Source organism: Puma concolor, chromosome B4 (genome assembly GCF_028749965.1).
Source record: "Puma concolor isolate L17-30 chromosome B4, mPumCon1.1.hap2, whole genome shotgun sequence".
Lineage (NCBI taxonomy): Eukaryota > Metazoa > Chordata > Mammalia > Carnivora > Felidae > Puma > Puma concolor.
In genome coordinates this window covers 106119154-106140825 of record NC_141673.1, presented here as the reverse complement: position 1 = coordinate 106140825, position 21672 = coordinate 106119154, and the positions used below count along the sequence as shown (strand labels likewise).

The 21672-nt window shown below is 36.0% G+C and overlaps 1 protein-coding gene across 29 annotated transcripts in view; it reads right to left on the bottom strand.

The window, feature by feature from the left end:
- Positions 1 to 21672, bottom strand: part of WNK1 (WNK lysine deficient protein kinase 1) — a 169919-nt gene that overhangs the window by 98865 nt on the left and 49382 nt on the right. The gene's annotated exons all lie outside the window — the stretch shown is intronic.

The window sequence follows — 21672 nt, the reverse complement described above, 5'->3', positions numbered from 1 at the left end:
CAATTTGATGGGTATAAACTCATATCCTATTGTTTAGAGTTTACATTATGAGAGTCAAAAATAAGTGAGAAAAACTTTTTGTTTCTTTGCAGGCTACTTCATATTCTTCTTCTGTGAGATGTCCAATCATATCATTTGTTGCTTTCCTTCTTTGTATAAGTTCTCAATATAAATTTGGATACTAATTCTTTATTAATTTTATGTTACAGATATGTTTTCTCAATTTGTGTTTCGTATCTCCACCTTGCTTATGAAGTCTTTTGATTTCAATGTTTTTATTTGACTATAGTTCAATTTATCTTTTACTTTGTGGTAGGTGGGCTTTATGTCTTCAAGTAATTCTTCTAGACACTGAGGCCATACGTTTTTCCTTTTTAAAATATAAATTTGTTTTGTTTGCCACACTTGGGAATTTATTTGTTGAGTAATTTATTTGGTTGGATAAAAGAAGGACTGGCTGTTTTTTTCTATATTAACCAATAACTCAATACTATTGGATGAACAATCCATCCTTTCCATATAAGTGTAATTCTATTTCTGGATTCTATATTCTATTACAATGGTCTGTCTATTCTGCACTAATATCACGTTTTCTTGTTATAGTTTTAAAATAATTCATTTTTTAAAAAAAAATAAAAATAAAAAAAAAAAATAATAATTCATTCTTGGTAGAACCACTTCCTATAACACCTTCCTCAATTTTATTTTCTAAATTATCTTACCTATTTTTTTCTAATAAGACTTTTATTTTTATAATATAGAAATTACAGCATAAACCACCTAAAATATCAGGATATTATCAAGAATTTTAATTAAAGGCATAGAACTTGTAACGACATGGAGATTGTACAGATAATCTGCTCTCCCAACAACTTTTTCCCAAGTAGTATATATTAATTAAAAAAATTTTTATTGTACATTTATATACCATAAAAAGTACTATTCTCATCACTCCTCTGATATCAATTATCTTATATATTATTTTTGCCTAATACTTTAGTTCCCTACTATCCTACTACTCTTTAAGACAACATTATAATTACTATTTAAACAGTAGATGTTTACTTATATATACCCACATATCTTTTTATTCACCTTTCCATTTTGCTCCTTATTCCCTTATCTGGGCTTATTTTTCTTCTTTTGGGAAATACATTTTTCACAATTCTTTCAGTAAACATTCCAATAGTGGTGTAATCTTAATTTGTTTGAAATGTTTATTCCATCACGACTCTTGAATGATAATTTAGATGGGTGTAGAATTCTAGGTTGGCTTATTTTTCTTTCAGCATTTTCAAGATACTGTTTTGCGGTGTTCTGTTGTCTACTACAGCTGTCAGTATAAATGTCCTCCTTTGTAAATTTATCTGTATTTTCCTCTCTAGTTGCTCTAAAGCCTTAAAAAAATTTTTTTTAATATTTATTTATTTTTGAGAGAGAGAGAGAGACAGAGTGTAAGCAGGGAGGGGTAGAGGGAGAGGGAGACACAGAATCCGAAGCAGCTCCAGGCTCTGAGCTATCAGCACAGAACCTGTTGTGGGGCTTGAACCCACAAACTGTGAGATCATGACCTGAGCTGAATTCAGATGCTTAACCAACTGAGCCACCCAGGTGCCCCAAGACTTTTTTTTTTTAATTGTGTTCTGTACTTCCACTACCAGGCATCTAGTTTTATGTATATATAATGGCGCTGAGTGTGCTTTTAAGCCACAAGTTTCAAGTATTTGTCTTCAAGTCAGGAAAATTATCAACTATTATCTCTTTGAATATTGCCTTCTTCTATTCCTTTCTCTTCTAAGATTTACGTATGTGTTTGTATGTGCTGTGTGTTTTTGTGTGTAACCTACTCCATTCTTCCTATCTTTTAACTTCTCTCTCATTTTCCATTTCTTTATCTTCTGGACAATGTTCTGAGATCTTGCTCACTAAGTCACTCCTAAGCTACTACTAGATCTAAACTGGTTATTACCTCCTAAAAATTTGTTTAGATTAATCAAACTTTAAAGTCCAAAGGAGCAAGGGATACAAAAGACATGTGGCAAGGTCTCAGTCCCTGATCCAGAAATAAGTGATGAATGAACACAAAAAATATGAACACTTCCAACTAACCATACAAGTCTTAGAGGGCTAGGTATATAGGTAAGAGAGGCACATATTTGAACATCCATAAAGAAAATAAAACAAAGTTGTCAATGTGTCACCTGAAGTACTCAAGCCACCACTCCAGTCCCTACTCTCCTCATTAGCATCATAAACAAAGCTAGGAGAGAAAAAAGAACAAGAAGGCTAGGCACTTAACCAATAGTTTCAGTGGAAAAGGAATTCTGCTGCCACTTCACCAGGCCCAATGCCTGGGGGTAGGATTTGTCCCTTCCCACTCAGTGGTAACCCTAACACATGGAGTTTTGAATGAGACATGATAACTGGCAGCTGAATTTGCAATGAACCTCTACAACCTTCATTCTCATTCCCTGCTTCATGAACCTGTAAGTTTTCCCAGCACCTTCTGCAGACCTTCCTTCTGTTCCATCTCTAAATTATCACTGCAAGCTTGACCTCTCTCAAAGTTCCATAAAATCACCCTTTCACAGTCCTTAATCACTTCTATTCCCACTCTCAACCAAAGGCTGCAATCATCCACAAGTCATACCCTGTCCACTGAGATTCAGGTCCATGGCAGCAGAGATCCTGGGTTATCCTCCTAAAATGTTCCTTTTCTTTTTTTTTCAACTTTTTTTTTTTTTTTTTTTTTTTATTTTTGGGACAGAGAGAGACAGAGCATGAACGGGGGAGGGGCAGAGAGAGAGGGAGACACAGAATCGGAAACAGGCTCCAGGCTCTGAGCCATCAGCCCAGAGCCTGATGCGGGGCTCGAACTCACGGACCGCGAGATCGTGACCTGGCTGAAGTCGGACGCTTAACCGACTGCGCCACCCAGGCGCCCCTAAAATGTTCCTTTTCTAGAGAACAGACAGTGAGTGAAAGGACAAAGTCAAAGTATATAAAACCAGATGACTGAGGAAAGTAGTAGCACTTGTCATTTAGTTTTTAACTGTAATGCATTTTGATTTATTGAATCTCTTTTTGTGTCTTTATTAAATCAGTCATTCACTACCCACTCCAACACTAACTTGATGTTTTTTTGTCATTTCCGTTTTTAGTCCTTTAATTCTTTAAAATAATTTAAAGGCTCAGTTCAATTACACTTTTATCTGAGTTACTGGGGCTCTGATTTTGCCTATTGTTTTTGGTTCACTTGTGGTGGTTTGTTTCTTCATGTGACTTACAATATTGAATAAAATGGTTACTTTAACTTTTTTTTTTTTTAACGTTTATTTATTATTGAGAGACAGAGAGAGACAGAGCATGAGCATGGGAGGGGCAGAGAGAGGAGGAGACACGGAATCTGAAGCAGGCTCCAGGCTCTGAGTTGTCAGCACAGAGCCCGACGCGGGGTGCAAACTCACAAACTACGAGATCATGACCTGAGCCGAAGTCAGATGCTTAACTGACTGAGCCACCCAGGCGCCCATAAAATGGTTACTTTAAACTGTGATTTGTATTTTGGAATATGCTCAGTTGTGGATGTATCCCGGTAAATTGGTGGATCAGTTCAGAGTTTGTTTAGGCCTAATGTCCTAGGACTATTACTAGTCTTGGCCATTAACTCCATGCAATCAGTTCAAACTCAAATCTTATTATGTGTGTCAATACATGTCCTTGTTTATAAATTTTCGGGTAAACTTTTTTTCACCTGACCTGGAGAACCTTCTGTTTTCCATGTCTCAGAAACTTAATTTTTCTCTAGTCCATATTTTCATTAAAGGTGTAGCTCTTCAAGGAACAACTTTATTGCATCTCAGTTCCACTACCTGCTTGGGCTTGAGACTTCATCTATCATTAGATAGATGGTAAAACCATACCTTAGTTATTAATGAGACTGGCAACTGTCTCAGAAAAGTCCTAGTGTCAGTTCACACTTCTCCCACTCTGCTTTTTTGTTTTTTCTTAGTTTTTAGATCTTGGGAGATCATCCTTACATTCCTACAAGCTTAGTTATGCACTTAAAAGGACAGGTTTTTATTGTGCTTTTGATCAAAATTTTCAAAATATCTAATGTTTTACAGTGGGAAGAGTTTTCAGCTGGTTTTATTTTCTATTTATTGATCTATAACAGAACTTCCCAATGTTTTTTAAAAATCTTCCTTACCATATATTCATTCCTAAATATTCCTCATTTAAGGAAAATTTATACAGAAAGAAAAAAAAACCCTTGATTGCTTACACGTAGAAAACTTATTTTAAAGAAACTATGAAGTTGATTCAGTCTGAATACAATTACAAGACAGTAATCACATGACAGGGTGTCTGGGTGGCTCAGTCAGTTAAACACCCAACTTTGGCTCAGGTCATGATCTCTCACAGTTTGTGGGTTCGAGCCCCGTGTTGGGCTCTGTGTTGACAGCTCAGAACCTGGAGCCTGCTTTGGATTCTGTGCCTCCCTCCCTCCCTCTCTCTCTCTCTCTCTCTCTCTCTCTCTCTCAAAAATAAAACATTAAGGGGCGCCTGGGTGGCACAGTCGGTTAAGCGTCCGACTTCAGCCAGGTCACGATCTCGCGGTCCGTGGGTTCGAGCCCCGCGTCAGGCTCTGGGCTGATGGCTCAGAGCCTGGAGCCTGTTTCCGATTCTGTGTCTCCCTCTCTCTCTGCCCCTCCCCCGTTCATGCTCTGTCTCTCTCTGTCCCAAAAATAAATAAACGTTGAAAAAAAAAATTTTTTTTTAAAAAAATAAATAAAACATTAAAAAAAAAAAAGACAGTACACATGAGCCAAATGAATTATGATTTCTACCTAAAACTGACATTATTTATTTTAACATATAGTATACTTTCTTTTTAAATGTTTATTTATTGTGAAAGAGAGTGCATGCGTAAGCAGGAGAGGAGCAGAGAGAGAGGAAGAGATAGAATCCCAAGCAGGCTCCACGCTGTCAGCACAGAATCCAATGTAGGGCTCAAACTTACAAACCATGAGATTATGACCTGAGCCAAAATCAAGAGTTGGATGCTTAAGCCACCTAGACACCTAGACACCCCAATATATAGTCTACCTTCTTGACTGTCTTGATAAATATTCTTATTTTCTGTAGCATGCAACCTCCATTTTAGTTTTTAGCAATTATAGTGTATCTTCATAAACGTTTGCTTGATTTTAACAAATATTTGAGTACCCTGTCATCAGACAACAGGATATGATGAGCATCAGAGACAAGGTTCCTGCTCTCTAGACTTTACACTGTAAGAGGCACAGGCATTACTTTTATTCAGTATGATAAAGAGGAAAAAACCGGGTATACTGAGAGCATATCACAAAAGACCCAATTCTGTGTGCACAAGTGTGCACAAGCTAGAGTTAGGCATGTAAGAAGAACCCATATCAGCAGGATACTCTAAGAATTAAAAGTGAGATCACAGGCATGAAAGTCCCCACAGTTCTGGTCATGTAACACTTGAAATGCTTAAGACCACAAGAATCTATAAAAAGTAAACATTGGAAACGTAGGATATAGATTGGAGGTGAGGAGATTCAAACTTGAACTATGAGATCTAAACTTATATCTTATTTAAATTTGTTTATTCACCCATAGTTTATAACTGCTGGAAACTACTTACACTAGACCATTTTAGCTGAAATTTGGAACATACATTATACAGGATAAGGGAGTGTACTACTTAAGAGTAATAGCTTGGGGTACCTGGGTGGCTCAGTTGGTTAAGCGTCTGACTTCGGCTCAGGTCATGATCTCACAGTTCCTGAGTTTGAGCCCTGTGTCTGGCTCTGTGCTGGCAGCTCAGAGCCTGGAGCCTGCTTTGGATTCTGTGTCTCCCTCTCTCTCTGGTCCTCCCCCACTCACACTCTCTCTCTCTCAAAAATAAACATTAAAAAAAAAGTAATAGCTTAAATATAAATTATGTAAATATAGTCACTGTTGTACAATTAGGAAGTTAAACTTAAGTCTGACTAATTTTCTGTAGAGGGCTTTCACAAAATTCTTACACAGTTTAAAAGACATACTGAACCTTCAACTGTGAGATGTTTTCTCTCAACTGATACGTAACTCTGGATAGAAATTGTTACTATATGTGAAAGACACTAGCACAAATCAGTCTATTTTCCTTAAATTTTAATTATATTTAAAATCTCAAGACTGTTTATCACATCTGTATTTCCAAGTTTTCAATAATGTTTTAAAGTACACAAGGCTTGGGTAAATTTTCTGCTGAAACCTACTCAAAGTAATTTACTTATGTTTTCTCTACCACCACTATCCTATTTCAAGCCATCATGATCTCTTCTGAATTCCTGCAATAACCTACTAAGTTGTTTCCCAAACCTAATCTTACCCTTATACAATCTGTTATTCCATTTTTGCCATATACAGCCAGAATTTTTTAGTGCCAATTAAATCAATTCTAAGGTATGCCTACATAATCTTTAGAAATACCATTTTTCACATATCTGAAATTAGAATGCATCACACAACTGCAGTTTTAGATTCAATGAAATACTGTCATAATCCTGTTTAAACTGTTTAATAACTTTCTACAGCCTTTAGGACAAAGGTGAAAAACCACTGTGACCTACGAAGTCCCACATAATATGGTCCTTGCCCTTTCTTCAAGCCTCATTTCTTATCACTCTAATCTTTTGCATTCTCAAACATGTTATGCTCCTTCCCATACAGGTCCTTCATACGTGCCATGTCCTCTATCTAGGATGCCCTTCTATCAACCTTTTTAGCCTCGTTAATGCCCAGTCATCCTTCAAAGATCAATTCAATTCATTTCCTCAGGGACACCTCCCCTGTCTCTTACTCTAGGTTATCATCCTCCTTCCTTATTTATATGTTTTTACAAACTATGTATATGCCTCTTTTGTATCACTTAATCACAAGTCATATTGCATTGAGACTTATTCTAAAAGCAGTGACAAAATGCTTTTTCAGTGTTCTATCTTTGGTATCTGACAACCTAGCATAACTTGCTAAATAGCCATATGTTGAATGAATCCATGAAAGTGCTTTCCAAGAAAAGAAAGAAGTGCGTGTATATCCTTAACACGCAGTTAGCATTTCCCAGGAATAAAAGAAATTTCTAGGACTTAAAAGAAAGATAAGAATTGAAATTGACTCTGAATTTCAGTAAGTCTAAAAAAGACCACAGCTGCTGCCATTTGATTTTTAAAAATAATTTGTAAAAGCCCATTGTTAAACAGTTGCCAACTACTTATTTATAACAAAATACAAAAAAGGAAGGGGAGAAAAAGAACTCAGGGACTTTTTCTTCACCTAAAAACTACAACCAATTTTCCTTGAGAACACAATAAATGACAGTCTTAAAATTCTACTGAAATACTAACTTTTATCTAATTTTGCCTAGAAGTCACCTCTGCTGCAAGAGAGGCTATTTTATTTTATTTTTTAATTTTTTTTTTCAACGTTTATTTATTTTTGGGACAGAGAGAGACAGAGCATGAATGGGCGAGCGCAGAGAGAGAGGGAGACACAGAATCGGAAACAGGCTCCAGGCTCTGAGCCATCAGCCCAGAGCCCGACGCGGGGCTCGAACTCACAGACCGTGAGATCGTGACCTGGCTGAAGTCGGACGCTTAACCGACTGCGCCACCCAGGCGCCCCAAGAGAGGCTATTTTAAATACCTGTAATTTTTATCCTCCCTGAAAATTATTGAAGATTTATTTTAAGGGGTCTGAGAACCTTACTTAAAATTAGAAATATGTAATTGCATGAGTACAGACTATCAACTAAGTGAGGAAAAAAATCAAAACAAGTAATTTGGTGCTTCTTTCAATAATTTGTCAACTTGTACCTATGACTAAATCTATTTCTTAATCTAGGAGCATTTCATAAAATATCTCAGAAGTAAATTATTTTAGCACCCCTAAATTTGTTTAAATGTTTATTTATTTTTGAGAGAGAGCGGGGGAGGGGCAGAGAGAGAGGGAGAGAAAATGCCAAGCAGGCTCTGCGCTGACTGGGCAGAGCCAGATGCTCAAACTCACGATCATGACCTGAGCCAAAATCAAGAGTCGTACACTTAACCAAATGAGCCACCCAGGTACCCCAACAGACCCCAACATTTTAAGACAATAATAAAACAGATCAAAACCAACAAGCTCACAGACCAGTAAGGACAGTTGGGGTTTTAAAAATACTTGCCAAGTGTTTCCTACCTATTAGCTGGTTGTTTAATTCTGTTCTCATTAATTCTCAGAAAAACGCTGTGAAATACTAGGTAGTATGACTTTTACACAATAAACAGACTCAGAAAAAAAAATTAATATATCCCTTAAGTTCACATGAAAAGCAGAACCAATAATTAAATGAAGATTTAATTCAAAGCTCATGTTCCATTTACTATACTAGAAACAAACATCTTAAACATTTTGTAAAGTTTCTAACTATTTTCTTCTCAGAAAAGTCATATTGAGATTTCTGTTATTAACCAGGGTTCACTGAAAAGGACTAGTCTCTTTACTAAGTTATAACTGCAGGTACAGTAAGAGGAATATATATTATTTAAATATTACCATGCCAATCAAGTTATCATGAAGACAATGATAAAATTTTTAAATAACCAAATGAGATTTAGAACAGATTAGCCACTGTTGCTTTTTAGCACCTTCTCTCCAGCATTATCAAGCTGGATATTCCTGGGGGCTTGAAACATTATCATTCATTACCTTCAGTATAAACTAGAGCTGATGCAGCTAACCCACTCTATTCATTTCATTCATTTCTTTCCACCTACATAAAATTGCTCTGACAGGCTAAATGAACAAAACCAAGGATCACTGTCATATGACCTCCTATAACACGCACAGTTCCAGCCTGCTGAGGGGTGGAAGTGGGGAGCTGGGCCACAACTAAAACAATTGTTCATCTCAGTACCATCCAAATAACAGTGCTCCGTGGAATATGTGCTGATGCAATTTCTTCTTGGGTGAGAAACACAATGTTAGTATTTAGTACAATGGCCTTAGAGCAATTTGTACATCTTCATTTGCTTGCTTTTAAGAAGTTATTTTAAACATCCTCTAGAGGCATTTTCCCTTTATTCTCAAATTTAAGTATTTTCTAAAGTAGCAATTCTATCCCTATTGCTTAACTAGCCCCAGAAGCAAACCTTCCAAACAAATTGTGCACCCGAAACAGTGAGATTGGTTGTCATTAATTAATTTTATGGGCTAACATCCATACCCCCAAAATACCTGGCCCTCAAGTTTTATTAGCATTTAAGCTTCTGTAGCATTTTATTTTTAGCAATATTCAAAGTTTTACCGCTAAATTAAGACCACAGATGACAAGTTTATACATCAAAATATGGGTGGGGAGAAGTGCCTGGAATTCCTTGATTAAAATATTTTAGGTCAATATTGGAGTCCTCCCTTCTTATCATTTTTTGCACCACACTGACTCAGCAAAGATCTGGGCATCTCTTCCATCTTTTAAAGTGATACTATTTGTGGGTGTTGGGATATAGAAATAAAAACTTGTCTTCAAGGTGAAAGCGTTTGAAACATTGCTTTTGAATGCAGCATGAGTTTCAGTTATCGCCTGATAAAGAATTTTTTTAAAGAAATATTCTGTATTTTGAAAGATAGGCATCATATAAATAATTATTTAAGTCTGGCATATCTATCTCTTATAGGCCTACATGGTCTAATAACAATTCTAGGATGACAGAAGTATTTTATACTTCTATCTATGAAATACTTTGTTTTTTAAACTATGTAGGTAACTTGTATTCTTTTCCTTGAAAATTCCAGAATAATTAGAGTTTGAAGGCCTGGGGAAAGGTGGGAAAATAAATAATAGAAGCAAAATAATGATTTTCATGCAAAAACTCTTAAATATTAACAACAAAAACGATTAACAGGATTTTTAAGGTGTTTTGAAATATAATATGAAAATTAAATCTGGATTTTAAGTGGTCAAATCTACAGAGTAAACTCCCTACAAATTTCTTTATAGCCTTCCTGTCTGGTACCCTTAAGAGAGGAATTGGGTCTGTCCTACAGAGAAGAGTCCAGTTAGCTGAATTTTCCTAAACAGGTCAATAGATAATGATAATTATGGGGGTGAGGGAGGGTAGAGGGATATTTAAAAATGACATTGTGTTACTTGCTTCTCCAGGGAGTCTTCTAAGAACTATTCTGAAATAGTAAGTACCAGTTTCAGAGACAAAAAAGGTCATCAAAAGAATAGTAAAAAACAAAACAAAACAAAACAAACCCTGGTGTTATAACTCCTCCCAATCAGTCCCTTTTCCCCAATCTGGATCATCTTTATTTGCATTTCATTTATTTACAAAAAGGTTATCTGTTCCAAAGCAGGAAAAAAAAAAAAAAAAAAAAAAAAAGATCTACTTACACAAAAAAGTTAAGAGTGCTTTCTCAAACTAGACTACTTTATATAGTTCTATCATTAAGCATCCTCCAATTCATCCCCAAATCTGGGCCACAAATATATAAATTTGGAGCCTAAGAGATTCTCTCCACTCATCTCTTTGTGGGGTGAGGGGGCCACAAAAACCAAACTATTCAAACATACCTAGAACCTGGCAAATATAGAAAGCTTTATGTTAACGCTACAAAACAGCTTAGAACAGCTGAACCACAAAAAAGAAAGTAAACACATTTATTAGTCCTATTAAAAAAAAAAACTGTTTTCACTAAATATTCACTTACAGTATCCATTGTAAATAGCAAAACTCAGAACACGTTTAGCCATTCACATAAATTCAAAAGTTTTTATTGAAATTCAAAAGTTTATTTGAATGTGAAGGCAATTAACTGAGAGGGCTAAAGTCCAATTGTTATAGGTAGGGCCTTAGAATAAAACTTTGCAAAGAAAGCAAAAGGGCTGAGAAAGGGACAAGAAGGGAAGTTGAATGTGGACAGGGATAAAGATTAAAAAATTCTTGCTCATTATAGGAAGGAAATTTTATACGTCAGAGACAAATGATACCCTGTAGTGGATACAAGAAAGTTTGCAAAGTTTTTAAAATGGGGGCAATGAAAGGTTGCCAAAGGGGAAACCAACAAAACGGAACTGAAAACTCAGAGTTATTAGCACTGAAATTTAGTGGGTCATCCAGGTAAGAATCTGCCCCCACAGAAAAGCAAATGCTGTAGGCACACACTGTAAAGCAAGAATATCATCAGGGAATTCACTGAGCTTGATGTCCAAAACTTGTCTCATTTCATCCAGAAATCAATAAAATTAAATCCAGTATATAAGAATACAATTCATTTTCTTTTTAATGTGCATGACAAGGTATTCACCTAAGGAAACAAGACCAAGGCAAAATTTTTTTTTAAATCTTTGGGGGGGGGGGGGTTGGGGGATAGAGAACTAATGAACATGGGAGAAGACTCTAACATACACATTCATATTAAATTTAAATACTTGTGTATCACTTTTCTTCTAGAATCCTCTCCTTATCAGCTCAGTCTTAACCTCTCCCTTCTTCTCATACCTACTTGGGGGCAGGGAATAAATATTTCCACTTTACAGGGAGACCCAGAAATGCAGAAAGCTTATTTTCTAAGAAAAAACAAAAACAGAAAGCCCAATTTGCACAAGTGCACCTGCCTTAATGAAGTTTTATGTTCATGTTTGAAAGGATCTATTTTAAGGTAATGCTTTACTAATTCTGGAATTCAAATTAATATTTACAAATATCTACTGCACAATTTATGACCCAAGACTCAATATATCTCCAACCCTACAAAGTTTCTTCCACAAATTAGCTTATCCATTTTAATGGCCCAATTTCTCTTTTTTTGTCTTCCCAGGCAATACGAATGTGAACTTTTCAATCCCAAGATGTAATTCCATCATTCTCCACTTCTCATTCCACTGCTGGAAATTAGTAAAACATACAACTATCTCATGTCAAAATAACTATTAACTTTTCCTACTTCAACTATCCTTTAGACATAGATGTTCCCCCGAACACTATTTTTATCATGCCAAGTCCCTTCCTTGCTCGAAATTGTGTAATATCAGCCAACTTTGCCTAATTATAAGAATTTTCTGGGGCACTTGTCAACTAATTCAAGAAGGTTCTAGGGGCATTACCCTAACCCCAATGAATCAATTACCAGAGGGAGGATTTATGACCAATATATCTGAAAAATATTACATTAAATCCAAATTCAAAAGCCACTCTCATCCACCTTGTTTCCCCAACACTTCCAAATAACAAACCACAGAGAGTAGATTTCCTATATTCTCACATGCCAGGTTTATCTCTTCTTGTGCACTCCTATAGCTAAAGTAATTGACATGAGTCTTAGTTTCCATGTCTATAAAATGGAAACATCATCTTTTTTGACTAAGAATTATTTCGACAATTCAACATACTGCATGTAAGCTTTCAAGACTGTGAAAATAATTACATAAAGAGCATTATTTTTGTGGCAGCTACTCCACTCACAGGGATTTATTATCCCATATGTATTCCTGAATTTAATTCACATTTGGCCATTTTTACACTGTAGTGAAAAAGACTGCTGAAAAAAGTCATCAAGTTAGCATTTCCTTAATTTGGGACTACAGACATATTAGGAATAGGTAAAAGACTTCTGTACTTAGACAATTACAAATTTATATATGCATATTCTGACTCAACTAGTTGACCAAAAAGCAGTTTATTTTTATTATGTTTTTATTTTATTTTTTTCATGCCATAAAGTTTATTTAAAAACTTAACAAGTATGTTGAATGCAACAGTTTCATTTTTCAGACATTGTATCTTTTTTATTGTCTTTCTTAAAAAATATAACTTATTGTTAAATTGGTTTGCATACAACACCCAGTGCTCATCCCAACAGGCCCTCCTCAATGCCCATCACCCACTTTCCCCTCTCCCACCCCCGATCAACCCTCAGTTTGTTCTCAGTATTTAAGAATCTCTTATGGTTTGCCTCCCTCCCTCTCTGTAACTTTTTTTTTTTATGTTTTTAAAAGTTTATTTTTGAGAGAGAGACAGAGACAGAGACAGAGTGTGAGTGGTGGAGGGGCAGAAAGAGAGGGAAACACAGAAGCCGAAGCAGGTTCCAGGCTCAGAGCTGTCAGCACAGAGCCCGACATGGGGCTCAAATGACTCCGGGCTCAAACTAACAAACCTTAAGATCATGACCTGAGCCGAAGTCAGACGCTTAACCAACTGAGCCACCAGGCGCCCCAGAGACAGTTTATTTTTTAAATGACATTAGCAATCAAATAACCTAAGTGGCAATTTAGAAATTCCATGTATTGTTAATTCTGTAAATAAATTAATTTTGGCTGCAGATAAACTGGCATATCCTAATGTCAGCATATTTCCCCAGTCAACTATTTACTCTGAATTTCTTTACTATTTAAAGATAAAATTGTTAAAGTTATAATTTGTAACTGAAAAAGACATTCTCGTAAAACTGAGTTACATATAAATTTTTTTATGTTTATTTTTGAGAGAGAGAGAGAGACTGACCGAATGGGGGGAAGGGCAGAGAGGGAGACAGAATCTGAGCAGGCTCCACCTCTGCCAGTGCAAAGCCTGACATGGGGCTCGAACCCACAAACTATGAAATCATAACCTGAGCCAAAGTCAGATGCTCAACCAACTAAGCCACCTAGGTACTCCCAGACTAAGTTATTTACAAGGGAAGGCTTGCTGCAACAATTTGATTCAGACTACTAGATAAACACTAATTTAATTTTAGTTGGCTTTAATTTGCATTTAAATCAAGTCTGCTTTGATTTTACAGTTGTGTATGACTGTGTATTCTGTTGTATATTTACACATGTAACATTTTAGTAATTTAAGTCACATTAAAGTCCCTAAGCTTTTTCCTTTAAAACACATCTAAAATGAGATACCACTTCAAACCCATTAGGATGACTATTATTTAAAAAAACAAAACAACCTACAAACTAGTGTTACCAAGGATGCAGAGTAACTGGAACCCTTGTGCATTACTGGTAGGAATGTAAAATGATATAGCCACTGTGAAAAACAATATGGCACATTCTCAAAAAGCTAAACATAGAATTTCATATGATCCAGTTAAGTTCACTCCTTGGTATATTAGCTAAAAGAAAATGTGCATTAAAGCATTAAAAGCTGGGTGTCAGTACTTGTACACTGGTGTTCCTATAAGCATTATTCACAATAGCCAATGGGTAAAAACAAAATGTGATAAATATGTACAACAAAATATTATTCAGCCTTAAAAAGGAAATTCTGACACATGCTATGACATGAGTGAAACATGAGGACATTATATTAAGTGAAATAATCCAGATGCAAAAAAACAAATACTACATGATTCCATTTCTATGAAGTACCTAGAATAGGCAAGCTCACAGATACAAAAAATAAAAAAGAGGTTACCACCAGAGGTTGAGGGACGAGCAGAATGGAAAATAAGTGTTTAATGAGTTCAGATTTTCAGTTTGGGATGATTAAAAAAAAATTCTGGATAAGGATGGCGGTGATGATTGCACATCACTGTGAATATACTTAATGCCACTGAAATTATACACTTACAAAGTGGTACATTTTTATAAATTAATGTTATGTATATTTTACCACACACACACAAAACTCTAAAATTACTTAATTTTGAGGGACCCTGTTCTTGACACAAGAAAATGAAATGCAAAATTCAGGATAAGGGAGGCAAGGGGATGCTACTGGGGAGAAGCACATTGACAACCTCAAAGTTGTAGATAATGTTCTACTTCCTACATTAGGTAGGTACTTGATGTATATCTTGAAATACGTATGAGATATTATATATAATCCTTTTATACTTAAGAGAAAAATAATGTCTGGAAACTACAGAAAGCTTATGAAAGAAACTTTAGAAGACACAAAGAAATGGAAAAATATTTCATGCTCCTGGATTGGAAGGACAAATATTATTAAAGTGTTGCTACTACCCAAAACCATCTACATATTCAATGCAATCCCTATCAAAATAACACCAGCATTCTTCACAGAGCTAGAAGAAACAATTCTAAAATTTGTATGGAACCAGAAAAGACCCCGAATAGCCAAAGCAATCCTGAAAAAGAAAACCAAAGCTGGAGGCATCACAAGATGTATTAAAAGATGTATTAAAAGCTTCAAGATGTATTAAAGCTATAATCATCAAGACAGTATGGTACTGGTACAAAAACAGATACTCAGATCAATGGAACAGAATAGAGAACCCACAAATGGACCCACAAACATATGGCCAACTAATCTTTGACAGAGCATGAAAGAATATTCAATGGAATAAAGACAGTCTCTTCAGCAAATGGTGCTGGGAAAATTGGACAGTGACATGCAGAAAAATGAACCTGGACCACTTCCTTACAACACAGACAAAAATAAACTCAAAATGGATAAAAGACCTAAACGTAAAACAAGAAGCCATCAAAATCCTAGAGAAGAAAGCAGATAAAAACCTCTTTGACCTCAGTCTCAGCAACTTCTTACTCAACACGTCTCCAGAGGCAAGGAAAACAAAAACAAAAATCAACTATTGGGACCTCATCAAAATTAAAAGTTTCTGCACAGTGAAGGAAACAGCAAAACTAAAAGGAAACCGACAGAATGGGAGAAGATATTTGCAAATGACAGATCAGATAAAGGGTTAGTGTCCAAAATCTATAAAGAACTTATCAAACTCAACACCCAAAAACCAATCCAGTGAAGAAATAGGCAAAAAACAAGATAGACACTTCTCCAGAGAAGACATCCAGATGGCTAAGAGACACATGAAAAGACGCTCAACATCACTCATCATCAGGGAAATACAAATCAAAACCACAATGAGATACCACCTCACACCTGTCAGAATGGCTAACATTAACAACTCAGGCAACAACAGATGCTGGTGAGGATGCGGAGAAAGAGGATCTCTTTTGCACTACTGGTGGGAATGCAAACTGGTGCAGCCTCTCTGGAAAACAGTGTGAAGTTTCCTCAAAAAATTAAAAATAGAACTACCCTACAACTCAGCAATTGCACTACTAGGTATTTATCCAAGGGATACAGGTGTGCTGTTTCGAAGGGGCACATGCACCCCAATGTTTACAGCAGTGCTATCAACCACAGCCAAAGTATGGAAAGAGCCCCAAATCCATCAACAGATGAATGGATAAAGAAGATGTGGTGTGTATGTGTATGTATGTATATAAATACGGATGTGTGTGTGTGTGTGTAGATAGAGTGTTACTCGGCAATCAAAAAGAATGAAATCTTGCCATTTGCAACTATGTGAATGGAACTAGAGGGTATTATGCTAAGCGAAATTAGTCAGAAAAAGACAAATATCATATGACTTCACTCATATGTAGAATTTAAGATACAAAACAGATGAACTTGAAGGAAAGCAAAAATAATATAAAAATGAGGAGGGGGACAAAACATAAGAGACTCTTAAATATAGAGAACAAACAGAGGGTTGCTAAAGGGGTTATAGGAGGGGGGATGGGCTAAACGGATAAGGGGCATTAAGGAAGACACTGGTTGGAATGAGCACTGGGTGTTATACATAGGAGATGAATTACTGGAATCTACTCCTGAAATCATTGTTGCACTATATGCTAACTATCTTGGTTGTAAATTAAAAATTAATTAAAAAAGAAAAAAAAATGTCTACTAATCATATCAACTCCCTAAATAAGAGAAAAAGTAAGCTACAAATCTCACATTTTCTTATTTCCAAGGCAAATAAATAATTCTACCTCAATACTGACCTCTCAGTAAGTTTAATTTGGAAGTAGACTAGTTCCCATTAATGATTATTAAAACTTAATCCAAGTGTCATTTCACCCAATGAATTGGTTTTAATGTATCTTTTTTTTTCATTTTTTTTTTAATGTTTATTTATTTTTGACAGAGAGAGAGACAGAGCATGAGCAGGGGAGGGTCAGAGAGAGAGGGAATCACAGAATCTGAAACAGGCTCCAGGCTCTGGGCTGTCAGCACAGAGCCTGATGGGGTCTTGAACTCACAAATCGTGAGATCATGACCTGAGCCGAAGTCGGACACTCAACCAACTGAGCCACCCAGACGCCCCTAATGTATCTTTTTAAAAAATCAGGGGCGCCTGGGTGGCTCAGTCAGTTGAGCGTCTGACTTCAGCTCAGGTCATGATCTCACGGCTCGTGAGTTGGAGCCCCGCGTTGGGCTCTGTGCTGGCAGCTCAGAGCCTGGAGCCTGCTTCAAATTCTATGTCTCCCTCTCTCTCTGCTCCTCCCGGGCTCATGCTCTGTCTCTCTCTCCTTCAAAAATAAATAAAAACATTAAAAAAAAATCAGTTATGATATGATCAGTGGATATATAGGGAATTTAAATACTTTGAAACTTTACATGAACTTTTCCAAGCAGAGAGAAATGTTATACGTATCTATATATCCAGCTTCTCTGCATTTGTCACAATGGTTTGCCATATCTGCTTTAGATTATTTTATATGAAATAAAAATACCATTCCTTTCTTTCCTTCCCCATACCTAGCCACTATCTAGAATATGGCAGTCATCACCCCATGTGTATTTTTTTAGTTTTACAACCTATGTATCCATTCATGAATAATATTGCTTTATATATTTTGATTTTCATATAAATGGTATCTCTGAACTTTTTCTAAATCAGTTTTTTTTGCTTACAATCTTAAAAAAATTTTTTTTAATGTGTATTCATTTTTGAGAGAGAGAGAGAGAGAGAGAGAGAGAGAGTGTGTGAGTGGGAGAGGGTCAGAGAGGGAGGGTGACACAGAACCCGAAGCAGGCTTCGGGCTCTGAGCTGTGAGCACAGAGCCCGATGCAGGGCTCACGATCTGTGAGCCTTGCTTATGATCTTTTTTAATGAACTAATTTCCTATTCCAACAGAGAAAGCCATCCTCAGAATATACCTGACTATCCTTGTCAAATCAGCAGCAATACCCTGGTCAAATTAGTGGCAATAATTATGGACCTTCAAAGTAAACATTATTTACCTAACTATAATTTGCAATCCATAACACTGATCTCTGAATTGGAATACTTTTATTTAAAAAAAAAAATTAAATATTTATTTATAAGAGAAAGAATGAGAGAGACAGAGTGCGGGGGGGGGGGGGGGCGGCGGCGAGGCAGAGAGAGAGGGAGACACAGAATCTAAAGTAGGCTCCGTGCTGTCAGAACAGAGCCCAATGCGGGGCTTGAACCCACGAACCCTGAGATCATCACCTGAGCCAAAAGTGAACACTTAACCAAGCCACCCGAGTTGGAATACTTTAAAAATTTTTTTTTAATGTTGATTTATTTTTGAGAGACAGAGACAGAATGCGAGTGGGTTGGGGCAGAGACAGAGGGAGATGCAGAATCCAAAGCAGGCTCCAGGCTCCGAGCTGTCAGCACAGAGCCTGATGCACGGCTCGAACTCACGAGCTGTGAGATCATGACCTGAGCTGAAGTCAGACGCTTAACTGACTGAGCTACCCAGGCACCCCTGGAATACTTTTAGAAACTGCTTGCCAATTAGAAGAAAAAGAACATGCACATTTTCTTTTAGCTAAATTTGTTCATCATTTTCAAGATATGGATACTGTGGAAGAAAGGTCTTATTTATTGAACACATCCACATAATTTTACAAAATTAGATCTAACTGTATTTTATATATGACCTTGGGTTGGCTGGAAAGTTTTAATGACAACAAGGAAATCAACTGCAGGTTCAGAAGTATCTTGTTTACTACCCATCTCAATAATGAAGGTTCAGTTTATGTAGAAGTATATAATAGTTTCATTTAGAAATAAACAATTCCCCAGTCTCAACCTTTAAACTCTGCCATAGAAATCAATTCCAATCCCCTATACCTCCATACTTCTGTTCAAAGAGTAATTCAAAATTAAGTAAAATAAAGGTGTTTTTTTTTTTTTTTCATTACCTTCTTTTTTTAAAAAAAAGAAATAGGGGTGCCTGGGTGGCTCAGTCAGTTAAGCGTCCAACTTTGGTTCAGGTCATGATCTCACAGTCTGGGAGTTCCAGCCCCATGTCAGGCTCTGTGCTGAAAGCTCAGAGCCTGAAGCCTGCTTTGGATTCTGCATCTCCCTCTCTCTGCCCCTCCCCCACTCATGCTCTTTTTCTCTCTCAAAAATAAAATTTTTTTTAATTAAAAAAAAAGAAGTAAGATTTGTTGAGTATCATGGCTTCAGCAACAAGTGAAAGGTATCTCACAGTCAGTCATAATGGAACTCTATCAACAGTACGTTATTATCCTAAGGTCAGCTCTGCCAAACCAAATTCTTATTGAAATAATATACAGGATTATTCAGTACAATGCTAAAACAAAAACAATTCAAAGTATAAGAAGGGTGTGGTGTCTGCACTTAAGAAACTCAAAAAGGAGTGGAGATTTCAGGATTTTTAAAAAATGCAGAAATACAATTAACCATATTATAAAGTTGAACCAAATAAAACTGTAATTTTGTTAGTCATAATGGCTGAATACAATTTTGTTAGTCATAATGGCTGAATATAGGTATATGATGGAATTATTTTCCTTTTCATTTTTTTCCCTCAGTGATTTGGAAGATACCTTATTTAATTCTACTAGTACTTACTTCTAAGTTGTCCAACAACATTCTTTAACTTATATCTAGTAGCAGGATCTTTGGAGTGCCTTATTTTGAATTCAAAACATGTTTACCACTTACCTTACCTACTTTAGTTGTTAAAGTAATCTGTAGATTGACTATTGTTTCCTTTTTGATGCCACAGACTGTTCCTCACATGGCATTTATATTCCCTTTACTGCCATGTTTACAATTTTAACCATTTTCCTACATATTGTTAGTCATTATAAGATGACTTCAACCCTTGATGCCTTAATTCTTGTTTCAATACTCCCTTTAAGCACAGTAGATGCCATGGTCTTCTAGCATCTAATATTGGAGTGAAGAATATGATTTTAGATCTTTAGTAAATAAAAGTACTTCTCTACATGGATATTTATAAGTTGACCTTTCCCCAAACTTTTTTCCTTTTTTTTTTTTTTTTTTAGATTTTAATGTTAAGTAATCTCTACACCCAATCAGGGGCTTGAACTCATCACCCCGAGATAAAGAACTGCATGCTGTGCCGACTGAGTCAGCCAGGCACCCCTTCCCAATCTAAATTTCAATTATTTTGCTAGAGAGTGTCTAAGATGTGAGTCCCTTGTCTTGGTTTTCTGATTAGAATAAAATGAGTTCTTTCAGTCTATGTACAAAGAACTTCTTTTTCAAAACTCAGAAAAGCTTTCTTCTAGTCTATCAATTATTGGTCCTTTAGGAATGAATATGGTACAGGAATGAAAGGCACAGCACAAGGAATTAGTCGATGATACTGTAATAGCATTGTGTGGTGACAGATGGTAGCTACACTTGTGGTAAGCACAGCATAATGTACAGAGAAGTTGAATCACTATGTTGCACACGTGAAATTAATGTAACAATGTGTGCCAACCATACCCCCCCAAATTTTTTAATTACTGAGGATCCATCCCCAAATTATTGGTCTTTTAGAAATATCAAGTATCCATATATTGTATCTCTCTTCTCTGAACTCACTTATTATTTTTTTATGTCATCATTATAATTTTTCTTTTTTCTGCGTTCTGTAGCTCTTTTTTTGTTGTTGTTTTACTAAGTTCAACGTGAATCTAAACTCTACTGTTTTCTTTATACCTCGTTAAAATATTCTCGTTTTCTTTCTCACATACCATAAGCCAAGTCTTTGTGAATCTTACTGAATATGGTGGCATTTTGATTTATACTTTTGGATACTCCTGGAATACTTTTGGATTCTTCTGGATTCTCTTCTTAGATCTATATATATTTTTTTGTTGTTTTGTTTTGTTTTTTGGCTCTTTCTTGAACAAGGACAGATCTTCCTCTATTTATGCTCTGTTACACATGTGGAAGTCACATTTATAATTGTGACATACATAAATAGCAATACTACTGCAAGTTCCTAATAAGCTTTTATCTAGTGGAGATCTAAAACTTCTGTCACTTGCCTATCATTTTCACAACTTTTGTCCAAAACCAATACCAGCTATGTTATCAAGTAAATAACATTTACTTGATATTGTTATTTATAACACAGAACTTTACTTAATACCTAATTTGGCATCCTCTTAACCAATTAGTATTGCTGGTAACTAAAACAAATATAAAAGTATTAAAATGCTCTTTCATATATCACCTAAAAAAAAAAATCTGTTATCTCTAGAAGTATATGCACCATATTTTGGAGAACAATCCCAAGTACACTACATGCACAATAGAGTTACCACCTACAACAGTCCTTTTTTTCTCCCCACCACCTCATTTACTGACATGCTTACATACAGAAAAACTGTGAGGGGCACACACTTGAGGCATGGAAAAGGGACACTCAGTTCACCTCATATAGAGTGGGTGAAGTTGATGGCTGCTCAACTTTCTGGTTAGCTCAGGCCCCAGGTCTGACTTTTGAACAAATGACGGGGATAAAGATCACCAGGATAAAGATCAGCAGGGAAAAAAAAAATCCTTATTTCAAAAAACAAGGTCAGAATATACTCCATGTGCTGAAAT